Genomic DNA, 15,007 nt, shown 5'->3' on the forward strand with positions numbered 1-15,007 from the left:
CTCTACGTGCTGATGCTTTATACACTAAGCCACACCGGATACCCATCCCGGCGTCGGACAGAATCGTCTCAGTTAAGTTCCAATTCTTGGGTTCCCTCTAGTGGCCGCCCTCTGCACTACGTCATAGATGTCTATGAACGTAGGACTGAAGTCCACACATGTGCTGAGGTGCACTCGTTATGAGTGACTAGTTAGCTGGGATCCGACGGAATAAGCGCCGCCTTAAATCACAAGTGATTTACGCATATCATATATATTATTTTAATGTACCGAAGTACTTATGATATTTCCATGCAGATATTCTGCGTCATCATACGATGAAAGAGTAATGGAACGGAGAAAAATTCTCTCCGGCGCCGGGATTTGAACCCGGGTTTTCAGCTCTACGTGCTGATGCTTTATCCACTAAGTCACACCGGATATATGATATGTGTAAATCACTTCGTGATTTAAGACGGCGCTTATCCCGTCGGATCCCGGCCAACTAGTCACTTATAACGAGTGCACCTCAGCACATGTGTGGACTTCAGTCCTACGTTCATAGACATCTATGACGTAGTGCAGAGGGCGGCCACTAGAGGGAACTCAAGAGTTGGAACTTAAACTGAGAGGGTTCTGTCCGACGCCGGATGGGTATCCGGTGTGGCTTAGTGGATAAAGCATCAGCACATAGAGCTGAAAACCCGGGTTCAAATCCCGGCGCCGGAGAGAATTTTTCTCCGTTCCATTACTCTTTCATTGTAATAGCAAGTTAATCAACTATTTTTATTATACAGTACATACTCTCCCAGCTTTCGTAATATTATAGCTACAACTTTTCCATTTATTGAATTCTATTGAAACTCATTTTTGGTACGGTATTCAGAAATATAATTTAGGACATCCTACCGTATGCTGGAACTTTACATCTACGTTTCCTCTTCAGGCCAAATTTGTACGATCTGAAAGGTCACCTGCTTGGTTAGGCCCATTATTCATAAATATTCCAAACAAAATAGCATGGGTCCAACCGTATTCTTTTGTATAAGTATTTGGTTAGTTCAAATAAAAGGCAGCAAACTATATAACCAACGTAGTAATACCCATAATACAACCAGTATTTGAGGCGCAGTAAAATTCAATATGGCAGAAGCAATCAAATGATGGACGGACTGATATATTTAAATGAAATTCCATTCCATTTCCCGGGGCTGTAAAGTGACAATAGTAACAATAAAAACATTTAACCAAGCTGTTACACGATTGGATAGCAAAGACGAGGTAAACAGAATAGTGTTTCCATTATCTATGTTTAGTAATTCCTGATCAAGAGTTGAACTATTCTTTCCACTAGACAGAACGCAATATCTGAAAGCACTAAACTGTGCTGGTTTTACTGACAAATCGAACAAACACGCCAAGGCACACAAAAAACAATCTGTGGGCACGGCTCGCTGGGTGCATGCTGACATGCGGTTGGTAGAGTGAAATGCAGCATGTCCTGCCACTCGGCGTGTAATATACAAACTGTACAGGAAATAGGACAAAGCGCCAGAGGTGTCATCGTAGCGCCTGCATTACTTATTTACCACGTTTGTTTGATTAGGCACTGTTTATACATTATTGATGTACTGCAGGAAGTCTACACAATGCTCAATGTTTAGACAATGAGTATACATGAATCCCATATAAACCAATTCCTACCTTCGATTCAATGGTGGTTGTTTATTTAGCTATTGAAATGTATTGCAGTGCTTATTTATGGGGAGCATCGTGACAGAATTGATACTGACATTGTTATGGTGCTGCCGCGAACGTCGAAATGCAAGAATGTTAGGTTTTGGTACCATGTCATAGCATAGCATTTAATTTAACGACTGTTTCGGTTGCAGAGGTTATTCATCGTTGAAATAGAACACGGGCAAGAAATGGCTCATACGTTGTCACTAAAGCTGAGACATGTAGGACTGCAGGACAATATCAAGTTAACTGTATTGCGATGTTTGTCGAAGGTAAATAGTATCAAGGGGTGGGTGAGTGGTTGCGTACAGGCATGCGACTCTGGCAAACAGAACTCATTTACGTTGTGTAGTGAAAAGGGTTGTACAGGGACATCATTTTATTTTTACTAACATTTTTAATATTAATCTGGCTATACCTTTAAAGAACCGAAAACACCGTTCGCTACCCCCTTCCATGGCTGGAGTTCGACGATACTGGCGTAAAACACAAAGAAATCACTTTACTAGGTATAGGAGGGAAAAAAAAGTACTTCATCCATTTACGTAAAGTAGGAAATATCGCGATTTTGAGTTCGATAATTTTCATTAGGTTTTTGTTTAATCAAAATGCAGTACTGTATTAACAATAAGTGTTTTTACTCACGAACTGAGTTATCCATGAGAACGTATTCATTATGCATTGTATATTATACTATCTACATCACATTAGCGTACAATTTAGAGAATGAAGTTAAATTGAAAAATAATCATAATATGGATATTTAAACACATATTTGAAAATGGTGGCCGTTCATTTCGATAGAGGCTTCAGTTCTTTTGTGCATATTATCGCACTATAGACTACAGCATCTAATTCCAATTGCCAGTTCCGTCTTTCGTACTAGTAACTCATGTTGAAATAATTCTGTGCCTACTCTATAAAAGAGTACCTTACGTACTGTAAATTCAATCTTCCTACTCTATAAAAGAGTACCTTACGTACTGTAAATTCAATCTTCACTTCTTCCCGACCCGCACAGGTAAAATTACTGAGACATGCTATCTACTGTCCGTCCAAGTGGTTATGCCGCAGGATCGTAGAAAGGGGGGAAATCACATGACAGTTAATTACTTAACGAGGCCCTTTTATTTAAGTTATTTTAAAGAGTTGTATAATATTACGTAAACGTCCAATTCCTAAAAGAAATTAATATTTTCAGAAAAGAGCTAAGACAGCCCAGCTTTTACAGAGGGGCGAGCAGAAGCAGGTAGGGGAAATCGGGATGCGACGTAGGCAAACGGATAGTATCTGCGCGAAAATATGATTCAATACTGAAAGCTCTTTCGTCACTGGAAAACGCGAACATATTTCTGGAACGTACTATACTCACCAACTCAGTGCTGTTTAATATATGCGGCCTTGATTCTGTCTGGAGGACAGTTGGAACTTCATTAGTAGAAGGGGTGGGAGTAAAGTACATTCAAAAACTCAGGTACAATAAAAATTGAAATAAAAATAAAATGATGTCCCTGTATTATCTATCTTACGTAACGTATAATATTTATAATGGCAGAATCATCAAGTATATGAATAGTAAACAGGTTGATGGAGGAATTGGACACATAACATTTCGCAGTAAGTGGAGTAAATATGCTATGAAATTTATGTAGCACAGAAATTAAAGGTAAAAGACGTAATTTCGTAACACAACATTGTAGTACGAAGAAACATAAAGCACTGATGACAGTTTCAACTGAGGAAGAAGGACATGAATCGCATTTAAGTTAGAATTCAATGTGTACCACACAGAAAGACTTTTTTCACGATTTATGTCAAACGATGTCAACATATCAATAAATAACGTTGAAAATACACACTTTAGAAGCTTTATGCGGAAATACGTGAAAAGGAAACTCCCTAGTCAATCAACTTTACAGAAATACTATACACCGAAATGCTATTATAATGTTATAGCCTATCTCGCATACGGCTAAGTATAGAAGATAGTAAAATATGTATTTCATTAATGAAAGCACAAACGCCGCTGGACAATTTGTTCCAAACGTCGTTACGGACATTCTTCCACCACACAAATCCAATAAAACTTTTTATTTACCTCTGAAATTCTTGAGAAAGTGGATCATTTAAATATAATCAAAGTTTTGAAACGCCTGTTGCCCTCTTATGGCCAGACGAAATAAAAAATGATAATGTATAAGGCTAGCCTATATGTTAAAAGTTGTTAAGGAACTTCAGCTACTTTAGCGAAAGTTATCCTAGCCCATGGACTACATCAAATAGTCGAAGAAGTTCACTCCTGCTATAGTGATGTGAACAGTTTCATATCGAATGTCAAAGAAATATGTTTAAGGCACCAGGACGGGTTATTAAATTCAGTGAAATACCTCCTGGAGCCCCTCTACCGCCGCAACCCGTTGTAATTATATGGTGGACATGGCTGGATGCTGCAGTCTGTTTTGCTACACATTATAAAAGGGTTGAAGACGTAATCAAAATGTAGGTAGTGTTTACTGCAACAGACTCGAAAATCCAGTAATGATGACATGACTTGAGCTCCAGTTTATTTGTCATATGAGTATACACCTTATTCTTTGTTGTTTACTCTATAGGACAGCGTACATACAAGTCTATCTGCATACCCGACCTAACTACATAAATGACGCTATAACTAAAGTTAATGATGACCTGAATTCAATATCCATTTGGTCGAAAACGCACGGACTTAATCTAAATGCAAGTAAATCGCAGGCTATCTTAATAGAACATCAAAGATCGAAGTGTGACAAACAAAATTTACCACCGATAATTGTAAATAATACTACTATTCCATACAGCTCGACTGTGAAGAACCTTGGCATTTATATGGATTGTCACTTGGAATGGAATGAACAAGTCAATCACACTTCCAAAAAAATATTTTCTATTATTCACTCATTAAAGCGACTGAAGCACTTTCTTCCTGATAAATTAAAATTAATCCTTGTACACACTTCGATTATTGCGATATTATATTAAGTAACCTAAATGCAAATTTGAGCAACAGGCTACAACGTGTGCATAATGCGTGCGTCCGTTATATTTGTAATATTCGTAAGTATGATCATGTTTCCCTGTCTTTCCAAACTCTGTCTTGGCTAAGGCTAAGCGATCGACGAACCCTCCATTCTCTTGTTCTCTTATTTCAAATTCTGCGCATCGCTACCCCAATCTATTTGGCTTCTCGTTTTCAAAATTTATCCGCATATCATCAGCTAAGTACAAGATCTCATCATAACAATTTACTCATTATACCCTACACAAGACATCTTTATATTCTTCATCTTAAACAGTTTCAGTTGCTAGAAATTGGAACTCGCTACCGAGTGATGAAAGGAGTTGTTGGACAATAACTTCATTTAGGTCAAAATTACATAAATTCTTACTTAACAAATTAATTGCTGATTAATATTTATTACATGTAATGAAACTAACATCTGTCCATTCTTAATATTATCATTAATTTCTCTAAATAGATTTACAAAACCTCTAATGGCAATTACATTAATATTCTCATTATAGAAATATATTTGAGATATACATTTTTTTCTCCCTGTAACATAGTTCTAGTAAGCTTATATTAAAATAATTTTCATCATTTTACTAGATATTTCAAATCTCAAATTAATTATAATTGATTTGAATTAAATTAGCTCATAAATTAAGTTACTACTTTACCTTATAGGTTTATCTAAATTTAAATAAATATGTAGTCTACTAGTTGTTAAAACTTAACTGAAGAATATTGCTGTAGAACCTTTTAAGTGTAGTGTAAATATTCGTAATTTAAATATGTATTGTATTGATTAACGCTGGTTGAGTGGAAGAGAAGGCCTTATGGCCTTAACTCTGCCAGCGAAAATAAATCATTATTATTATTATTATTATTATTATTATTATTATTATTATTATTATTACGAAGTCTGTACACTGACCTCCCCCGCTCTCTCTAGGTACTTGCTATGCTATAGTTTGGGTGCACGTAACTTAACGACAAACGTCCTAGATGACTTAGCTTTAGTTGTCACAAAGGAACCGGAGTGTCAGGAGAAAACCTCCGTGTTGCGTGGATCACGGGCTTGCACAGAAGTTATAAATTGAGAGTGGATCGATGGGATATGAATCTGAACCCTTTGCTTATAGGCGTAAGTCAAGCACGCTACCACCACCACCACCACCACCACCACCAACAACAACAACAACAAAAACATTCCATTATTATCATTACCGTGCATTAGGCTTTGTGTGTAAGAGTGGTGGTGGTGGTGGTGGTGGTGGTGGTGGTGGTGGTGGTGGTGGTGGTGATCCATACTAATAAATATTTGTTCCGAATTACTTATTTACTACTTGCGTGATACCACATTTTTCACCACACACTCATGTTTTCAGAGCCCTATGTTTGGAATGGAATATAAAGCAAACTGAGGACAATGACTTTCACATAAATCCAAGACTAAGCTATAAAAGCTTTCAACACCTCTGGCTCCGGTAACTCGACTTTCTCTCACCTCAGCTAGCCTGACGACGCGAATTATTTCATTTCTAAGGTAAGAGTACGTATATGCCGAAGTCCATTAACCCTTACGATAGATAAAGACCAAGTTTATCACTAGCTGATATGAATTTTGACGTGGAATATAAACTGTCGGTAATTGTCCTCCGGACTTAGGTATTTCATTCGGGGACTTTTTTTCCACACGCCCCACATTTACTTCCCACTTCCCACTTTCATGACAGGGAAAATATGAAATTTATATTCTAAACCATTCCTGCTAGAAGTTATATAAAAATGGATTTTCATGGTACACCACTTGTAAAATACAATTAACGCTAAAGAATGTTCATATTATTTTTTTTCATAACATTTCCACATGTTATAAAGAAAAACACTTCATGTTTTTATACAATGCAAAATTTCTTTCTTCTCCGTTAATATTTCTGTATTATTATTACTATTATTATTATTATTATTATTATTATTATCATCATCATCATCATCATTGTTATTACTGTTATTTTAACAATCTTTTTTTCTTGTATTAGCTTAATTAGTGCTTTATAGCGTTCTTTGACCCTGTTGAGCCTCTTTAGGCTTTAATTTATTTTATATTATTTTTGTCAATGTTTGTATTTTTTCGTATTTATGTGTGCTATCTGATAGGGTAGAAGAGAAGGTCTTATGGCCTTAATTCTGTCAAAATAAATAAATAAGTACTATTGAATCAGGCTCTCCATTTATTACAAGGAGAAGAAATTTTTTTCAAATAAACACTTGGAAACAAAGCCACAAATTTCACGAACATTACGTAATTCCCAAGGGCAAGTGAAATCTCCGAATTTCCCTTTAAAGTCTTCAAACTCAAAGCCTCAATCAGATAGAGGTGCCAAAACAAAATACGTGGTATTTATTCCAACTTGGTTCATTCTTTCGAATACAGTGAAAATCTTTTCGTGTTTCTATATGTACTTACAAGCCTATGCTTGTAAATTACAGTTTTAAGCGAATTTCAACCATAACTTTTTCTGGCTACTTAATTGTTCCTCTTTTTTTTTTCAATTTCACCGGTTTTTCACTGTATGAAACAATATTCACTGACAACGAGGTGTAATCATTTCACAGCTACTATAGAAATGTTACTAGTGTTGCACTTAAAGATGAACAAAACTAACTGCCGTTCTCGCTCGCTGTGTTCGTTGCATTTGTCTTTGAAGTCTCGTCTCGTATCTCTCGTGCGCTTCGAGTCTCGCTCATCATTCTCGAAACAGCATTTGGTCGGCGTGGAAAGATTTCGTAACTTTGAATAACATACATAATTGAAATAAATAACATTAGAGATGTTTCATTTATACAAAAATACATAACAAAACAGTATCATAGTTATCGAAGTGTTCTGGTACTATTGTCAGATATTACCTAAGATTATATAAATAGAAAAACAACAATTCTGGAATAAATTTTAATTAAAAAAATAAAACATAACGTTAAATAAAGCGTTAATATATTTATATATTTTTTCTTAAGATTGTATACTTGATCTCAAAGATACTTCAAGTCAAGCGTGGAATGAGAACTCTGCCATTAGTTGAATATAAATTATACTGCTCTCCTTCTCTGCCGGTAATACAGTTTGATCGAAAAGTCCCTCCGCAGCTCTATTAGTTCTAGTAACCCTAGAATACAACTCTATAGAAAGTTGGCACTTCTCCATTCATTCCGGTTTGACAACATCACATCCCCAGTCCATAATTTGCTTAGCGGCCAGTGCTGCCACTTGAATTCTCTACCAAATATACTTGAATTCTCTGCATAGTGGATTGTCGGCAACACAGGCACTGCGGAGAGACTTCTTGATCGCACTGTATTTGCATCTCTAATCAGACATTATGGGACGAAGTATAGTTCTTGCAAACAGGTAAAGATTTGATCATGACGAAGACTGTTTATTTATGCAGATTATTGTACTTCATATGGTAGCGTTTTAAATAAAAACAAAATAATTAATCTCTAAACGCTTGTTGTGTAAATAATGATGGAAATCTGGTCCAAATAGTTTACGAACGAATATATTTTAGCATTGTAATATTTATTTCATATTTTACCGCTATTTAATGATAACTACCGTCATCTATCACGGAGGGTTAACAAATTTGTATATCATGTCTGGTGTAACAAATCAATTTAAAATGATTAAGAATGACAATAAAAATGTCGGGAAGATAGAACTTCTATTCTCTATTCTTTCCTAATTCTGATTCTAACACAGGTAAGTTTTCCAAGCAAAACCCCCAAGTCTTCTTTGATTTGAAGCTAACTTTTGAGTTATTTTGTAGAGTATAAAGTTAACAAACATTTTTGCTTTCGCCTGGAATTGAATCTTCATCTGTCCATTAAGACTTTAATTTAGCAGACATCCGAAGAGAAGTTTAATCTCAGGGACCTGCTACAATTACGTAAGGAAATAAAGTAGACTAAATAATGGACGCTGGCAGGATCTCTTTGAATAAATCAATAGTGAAGGGACCGCCGTGTCTGGCCTGCCAGACCGCTGACTCCGACACGGTGTTTCACAGATCCTCTTAGTTGTATCGGCTCTTTGTTATAGAAACAGAGGAAATCCATTACTTTAATATTTACACTGTTCACCACAACAGATTTTCCTTTTTGTAATGAAGCACGAGTTGAAAATGATATTTTGTGTTTCATATAGCTAGCGGGATTGCAACACTGGCACTTACTTACTTACTCACTTACTTACTTACTTACTTACTTACTTACTTACTTACTTACTTACTTACTTACGGCTTTTAAGGAACCCGGAGGTTCATTTCCGCCCTTACTTAAGCCCATCATTGGTCTCTATCCTATGCAATATTAATCCAGCCTCTATCATCATATCACACCTTCCTCAAATCCATTTTAATATTATCCTCCTATCTACGTCTCTCCTCCCCAAAGCTCTCTTTCTCCCCAGCCTTCCAATTAACACTCTATATGCATTTCTGGATTCGCACATACGTGCTACATGCCCTGCCCTTCTCAAACGTCTGGATTTAATGTTCCTAGTTATGCCAGGTGAACAATACAATGCGTGCAGCTCTGCGTTGTGTAACTTTCTTCATTCTTCTTAAATTCATCCCTCTTAGTCCTAAATATTTTCCTAAGCACCTTATTCTCGAACACCCTTAACCTCTGTTCCTCTCTCAAAGTGAGAGTCCAAATTTCATAACCATACTGAACAACCGGTAATATAATTGTTTTATAATTTCTAACTTTAAGATTTTTTGACACAAGACTAGTTGACAAAAGCTTCTCAACCGAATAATAACAGCAATTTCCCATATTTATTCTGCGTTTAATTTCCTCCCGAATGTCATTTATATTTGTTACTCCTGCTCCAAAATATTTGAATTTTGCCATCTCTTCAAAAGATAAATTTACAATTTTTATATTTTCATTTCGTACAATATTCTGGTCACGAGACATAATAATATACTTTGTCTTTTCGGGATTTACTTCCAAACCTACCTCTTTACTTGCTTCAAGAGCTTTAGGGTACGTACAAGTTGGAGCAACGATAAACGAAAAAGAAACGACCTAGCGACGCTTTGGTATTATCCTAGATCATATATACCCAGATTCTCGGAGTTATAGGTTTTGACGGTAACATCTTTGTCAGGTTTACTATGCTGCCATCTAGTTTTTACATAAGGAGCCACGTCATAACTCCCATTTGAATTGCATTACCGACTGTACTGCCATCTCGTGTTCGTTTACGGCGGACGGGTGGTGATCCTGGCGGTGGGTCTCTTCAAAGTGCAACTAATTTTAACACAGGAATGAGCAATCTATATGTGATCTGGGGTATTATCAAAGAATCAAGTGTTCATATCGGAGCAACGAGGACGCGGGAAGCGAACATTTTGATTTATCAGTAGAAGATATTCTATACATCCACTTAATGAAAGAAGATACTCCCATAGAAAATATCAGCCGCTAGGTTCAAGGTTAATCATCATCGTCCTTGCAGGTATTAGGCCTAGTGAACTGTTACGGTCTCCGTCCATCTTTTCAGGGGCCGTCCCAAAGATCGTCTTCCATGTGGTATATAGCGGAGAATTTGTCTTGGGAGTCTGGAACGGTCCATTCTATTGACATGGTTAAGCCATTTTTGTCTATAGTGGTTGAGATGTTCATAAATAGGTATAATTTTCAATTCTTTTGTAATTAGTTCATTCCTTTTGTGGTCAAGCAAGCTGTAGCCGGCAGTCCTCCTTAGAAATCTCATTTCCGCAGTTGTTAGGCGTTGAACATCTGAGTTTCGGACAGTCCAGGCCTCACTACCATACATGAGGACAGGTCTTACTAGAACTTCATATGCTTTTAACCTGGTATGTTTTTGGGTTTTCGTGGTTGTGAAAACCCGGTTGATGGTTCTTAAGGCTCCATTAAAATGTTGAATATTTTCAGATATATCAGTAACAGGTAAATATGTAAAAGTATAACCTAAATATTTAAATGAGTTTACCTGTTCTAACATATGGGTTCCAATGCAAATTTTACTCCTAACTGACTGTTTACCTTGGAACGCCATAATTTTTGTTTTGTTTGGGGAAATTTTCATATTGAAATTTTGTACTATTATATTCAAGTGATGTATTGAGTATTGCAGCTCGTCTTTATTTGTAGCAAAAAGAACCTGATCGTCTGCATATAATAATGTATCTAGAGTACAATTTCGGAAGAGCGGAATGTTTCCATGAATTGTTAGTCGCCAATGTCTGATGATGGAGTTGATGTATATATTGAATAAAAGTGGTGAGAGGGGGCATCCTTGACGAACTCCACAGTTTATCGGTCTCCATTCGGTATGTCCTGATCCAATAGTAATTTTGATAATATTGTGGTTATATAATTCGTAAATTGTTCTTATAATTGCGTTTGGAACTGAATCATCTGCCAAAATTTGAAAGAGCTTATTTCTGTTAACACGGTCGAAAGCTTTTTCGTAATCAATAAAAGCCAAGTGAGTTTCTTTATTAAATTCCCTAAGTTTTTCGATCAAAATCTTCAAAGTAAAATATCCATCTGCGCAAGATCTGCCTTTTCGAAAACTGTTTTGTTCTTCACCAATGAGAGTTTTGTAGTGAGCTTCCAACTTAAGAGCTATTATTCTTGAGAAAATTTTGTTCAAGGTTAATAATATAAATTAAATACGTACAAAACTGAACCCGTTTCTCATCCCAAAGCTAGTATAAATTTATTGTGATGTGATTGGCTCTTGTAATCACATAACGTATCACGAATAAACACACAACTGATCAATTTGTCAATATCCATGATAATTAATTTAAAATGCCAAAATAATCATAAATCGATTAATACTCGGATGTAATGATAACAACGGTCATTATACAGATTAATATTATCTTAATTAGAGTTAATCAGAGATGATATGAACGACAAGAGCGAAGAAAATATAATTTTTCTTTTTCGTCGCTTTTATCGTGTATCTTCGCTTTTATCATTAGCCTACTCCATTATGCACACCTCAATGACAATGCATGCTTCAATTCTCTCTGATATAGCATCGCTGCTTCTTTTATCGTTTATCGTCGCTCCAACGCGTACATACCCTTACCTGTAGCCGGTTTGAAGAGTACTATGAAAACGTAGTGATAAGTGATAGAGATGTATCAAGATAATATGCTCGAAATGTTCCTCATTCCGCAGATTGACGAAGATGATCAAGATGGACGCATTCGGGCTGTTCCATATGAAATCGGACAAAATTTCAGAAAATTTGACCTCGCATTAAAAAAAAAATAAAGGTGCTTCTGTCATTGAAAGGCCTTCACTGGGCAAGCCTAATGGTGGATTAAAATATCCCCAACTAATATTACTTTTCATTTTATAGAGCGTCAAATTTATCGTACTTTCGTAAAATTCTTAGTTTTGAAAGAACATTGCTCAGAAACATTTAGTGGTAGGATTTTCAACGATGTCTCTTTTGAAAGCAGACTCGGAGAGTAATATTGAGGCGTTCAGAAGTCAACATGATTAACTCCAATTTTGGTTATTTTAGAGTTTCTAAGTTGGCAATGTATTAAATTGACCATATTTTCAGTGGTCAAAGTGATTAATTCCATAGTTCAGTAAAAAGCCCACACAATGCAATATTCTTCTTGACTACAACACAGAATGAATTGTGTGTATTCAACTTTAACCTTGAATATCTCAAAATATTTGGAAAAGGAGTTAATCATCTTGACTTCACGACTTTAGAGGGATTTTTTTTTAGTTATTCATTTGACTAGGCAGATTTATGTATATTACTTTTTTCCTTGACGAAATAGCTAAAAAATAAAAATACGACAATATGAGTGATTTAATATAGAGTAAAACACAGTTTACGGATCCAAAATTTTCTTTGGTAAGGGTGGAAAATAAAATAAAGAAAAGAATTCTGGTTGTGGATTTCTTCGCCGCGTGGCTCCATCCCACAGCAAGCTGACCGCGTGCGTAGTTGGCCAACACTAGAAGCTGTTCCGTTATGCGAGTATGTACTTCACGAATTCGAAAACAACTCGAAATGAAAGATGTATTTCTCGGAATATTAAAATAACTTTATACAGATATTACATAATCACTACACTAACCTGTTTACTATTACGATTGGTATAATTCTTGTTTTTAAGATAATACGTAATCACTATCTTACCTTAATATAGCAGTTTTTTTTAATTTTCTGCAAAAGGAAAACTCTCAGAATTGGAATTGAATAACACTGTCACCTTGTAATAATACACACAGAATATTGGCTGGTGGGTCATGTATTCCAGAGCAGTGTATATTAGAGAGTACCGCATTCTCGACGGCGGCAGCCATATTTACTCCTTGCTCGGCAAAGAAGAGTAAGCAGTAATGCTAGAACGATGGTGATTAAAGGCGATATCATACATGTTGTTGTGGTTTATTGAATACAGGAGACAAGAATTAATAAACATTATTGTCACAGAGAAATGACTCATTAAAGATAACACTATATTATTTAGTCTATCCTATGTTATGTCCATTTCTACTGCAATTCTCATATACCAACACTTCGACCGCCACATTTAGCAGACTGTTGTAGTGCATTTGCTATAACTGACAATTTTCTTAACAATAAATGTATTCCAGTCCTAAAATACAGTGATATTTATGAAATATATTATAACAAGTTGGAAACGTATGAGTTGAAGTTTTACCAACGTTTCACATTTTTTGCATTTAGAATTATATCAAACACGAATTTACAAGTGTACAGGCTACAAGTGACATTTCCTTGTACGATTTGAGAGTCACTAATGTGCTAATAAAATTTATAGATTCATCCTTGTTATCAGTTATTAGAGATTAAAAACAGTTTTCACAAATACTATATAAGTTATTTTGTTTTATTTTGAACAAAACTGATTCCAGCAAATAGTAAAGAGCTTGTTGTTCTCTGAAGTCAATATTTCTATTTTCAGTTAAATTACAAATTAGCCTATATCAACTTCTTCTGCTCACATTCATCTTCACTAGACCTTTCTGTTTCGGGTTTACTTAAATCTGTACCTAGAAACTCAACTAATTGTTCAGAGTAGCAAACTGCGCAATTTCCATGGTTTCTTCTTTTTTAGAAAAACTGATAAATCGTAATGCAGTTTTGAATTCTATTGCATCCGGGATTGAATTTAAGGAATAGACAGTACAAAATAAATTTTCTAACGCATCCTGAGTGCATCTATCTAGCATAAGATATTTGAAGTTCGCTTTAATTAAGACAGCTTTCTTGAAAATCAAGAACTGTTTTTATTACCAGTATTATATCAGTTTGGAATGGTTTCCAACGTCCGGTTTTGCCCACCTTGATACATTCAATTATGAATATTATGTCATACTTATGGCTTTTAAGGAACCCGGAGGTTCATTGCCCCCTTCACATAAGCCCGCCATCGGTCCCTATCCTGTGCAAGATTAATCCACTCTCTATCATCATAACCCACCTACCTCAAATCCATTTTAATATTATCCTCCCATCTACGTTTCGGCCTTCCCAAAGGCCTTTTTCTCTCCGGCTTCCCACTAACACTCTATATGCATTTCTGGATTCGCCCATACGTGCTACATTTCCTGGCCATCTCAAACGTCTGAATTTAATGTTCCTAATTATGTCAGGTGAAGAATACAATGCATGCAGTTCTACGCTGTGTAACTTTCTCCATTCTCCTGTAACTTCATCCCTCTTAGCTCCAAATATTTTCCTAATTACCATATTCTCAAACACTCTTAACATCTTAACATCTTTTGCTCTCTCAAAGTGAGAGTCCAAGTTTCACAACCATACAGAACTTGTTACTGTTGCTCCAAGATATATTTGAAGGATAATTTTTAATTTTTATATTTCCATTTCGTATGATATTCTGGTCACGAGACATAATCATATATTTTTCTTTTCGGGATTTACTTCCAAACCTATCGCTTTACTTGCTCCAAGTAAAATTCCCATGTTTTGCCTAATAGTTTGTGTATTTTCTCTTAACATATTCATGTCACCCGCATAGACAAGAAGCTGTAACCCGTTCAATTCCAAACTCTCTCTGTTATCCTGAACTTTCCTAATAGAATATTCTAGAGCAAAGTTAAGAAGTAAAGGTGATAGTGCATCTCTTTGTTTTAGCTCGCAGTGAAAATATTGTCGTTGAGAAAATTAATCATTGAAAT

At 35.7% G+C, this 15,007-nt stretch overlaps 1 protein-coding gene and 1 non-coding gene across 3 annotated transcripts in view; both read left to right on the forward strand.

Annotated features, from left to right (window-relative positions):
* Window positions 1-15,007, forward strand: part of LOC138701752 (uncharacterized) — a 797,192-nt gene that overhangs the window by 361,241 nt on the left and 420,944 nt on the right. The window lies entirely within an intron of this gene.
* TRNAY-AUA (transfer RNA tyrosine (anticodon AUA)) lies at window positions 637-708 on the forward strand. The gene has a single exon. It is a non-coding gene; the product is annotated as a tRNA-Tyr (tRNA).

The sequence above is a fragment of the Periplaneta americana genome, chromosome 6 (genome assembly GCF_040183065.1).
Source record: "Periplaneta americana isolate PAMFEO1 chromosome 6, P.americana_PAMFEO1_priV1, whole genome shotgun sequence".
Taxonomy (NCBI): Eukaryota; Metazoa; Arthropoda; class Insecta; order Blattodea; family Blattidae; genus Periplaneta; species Periplaneta americana.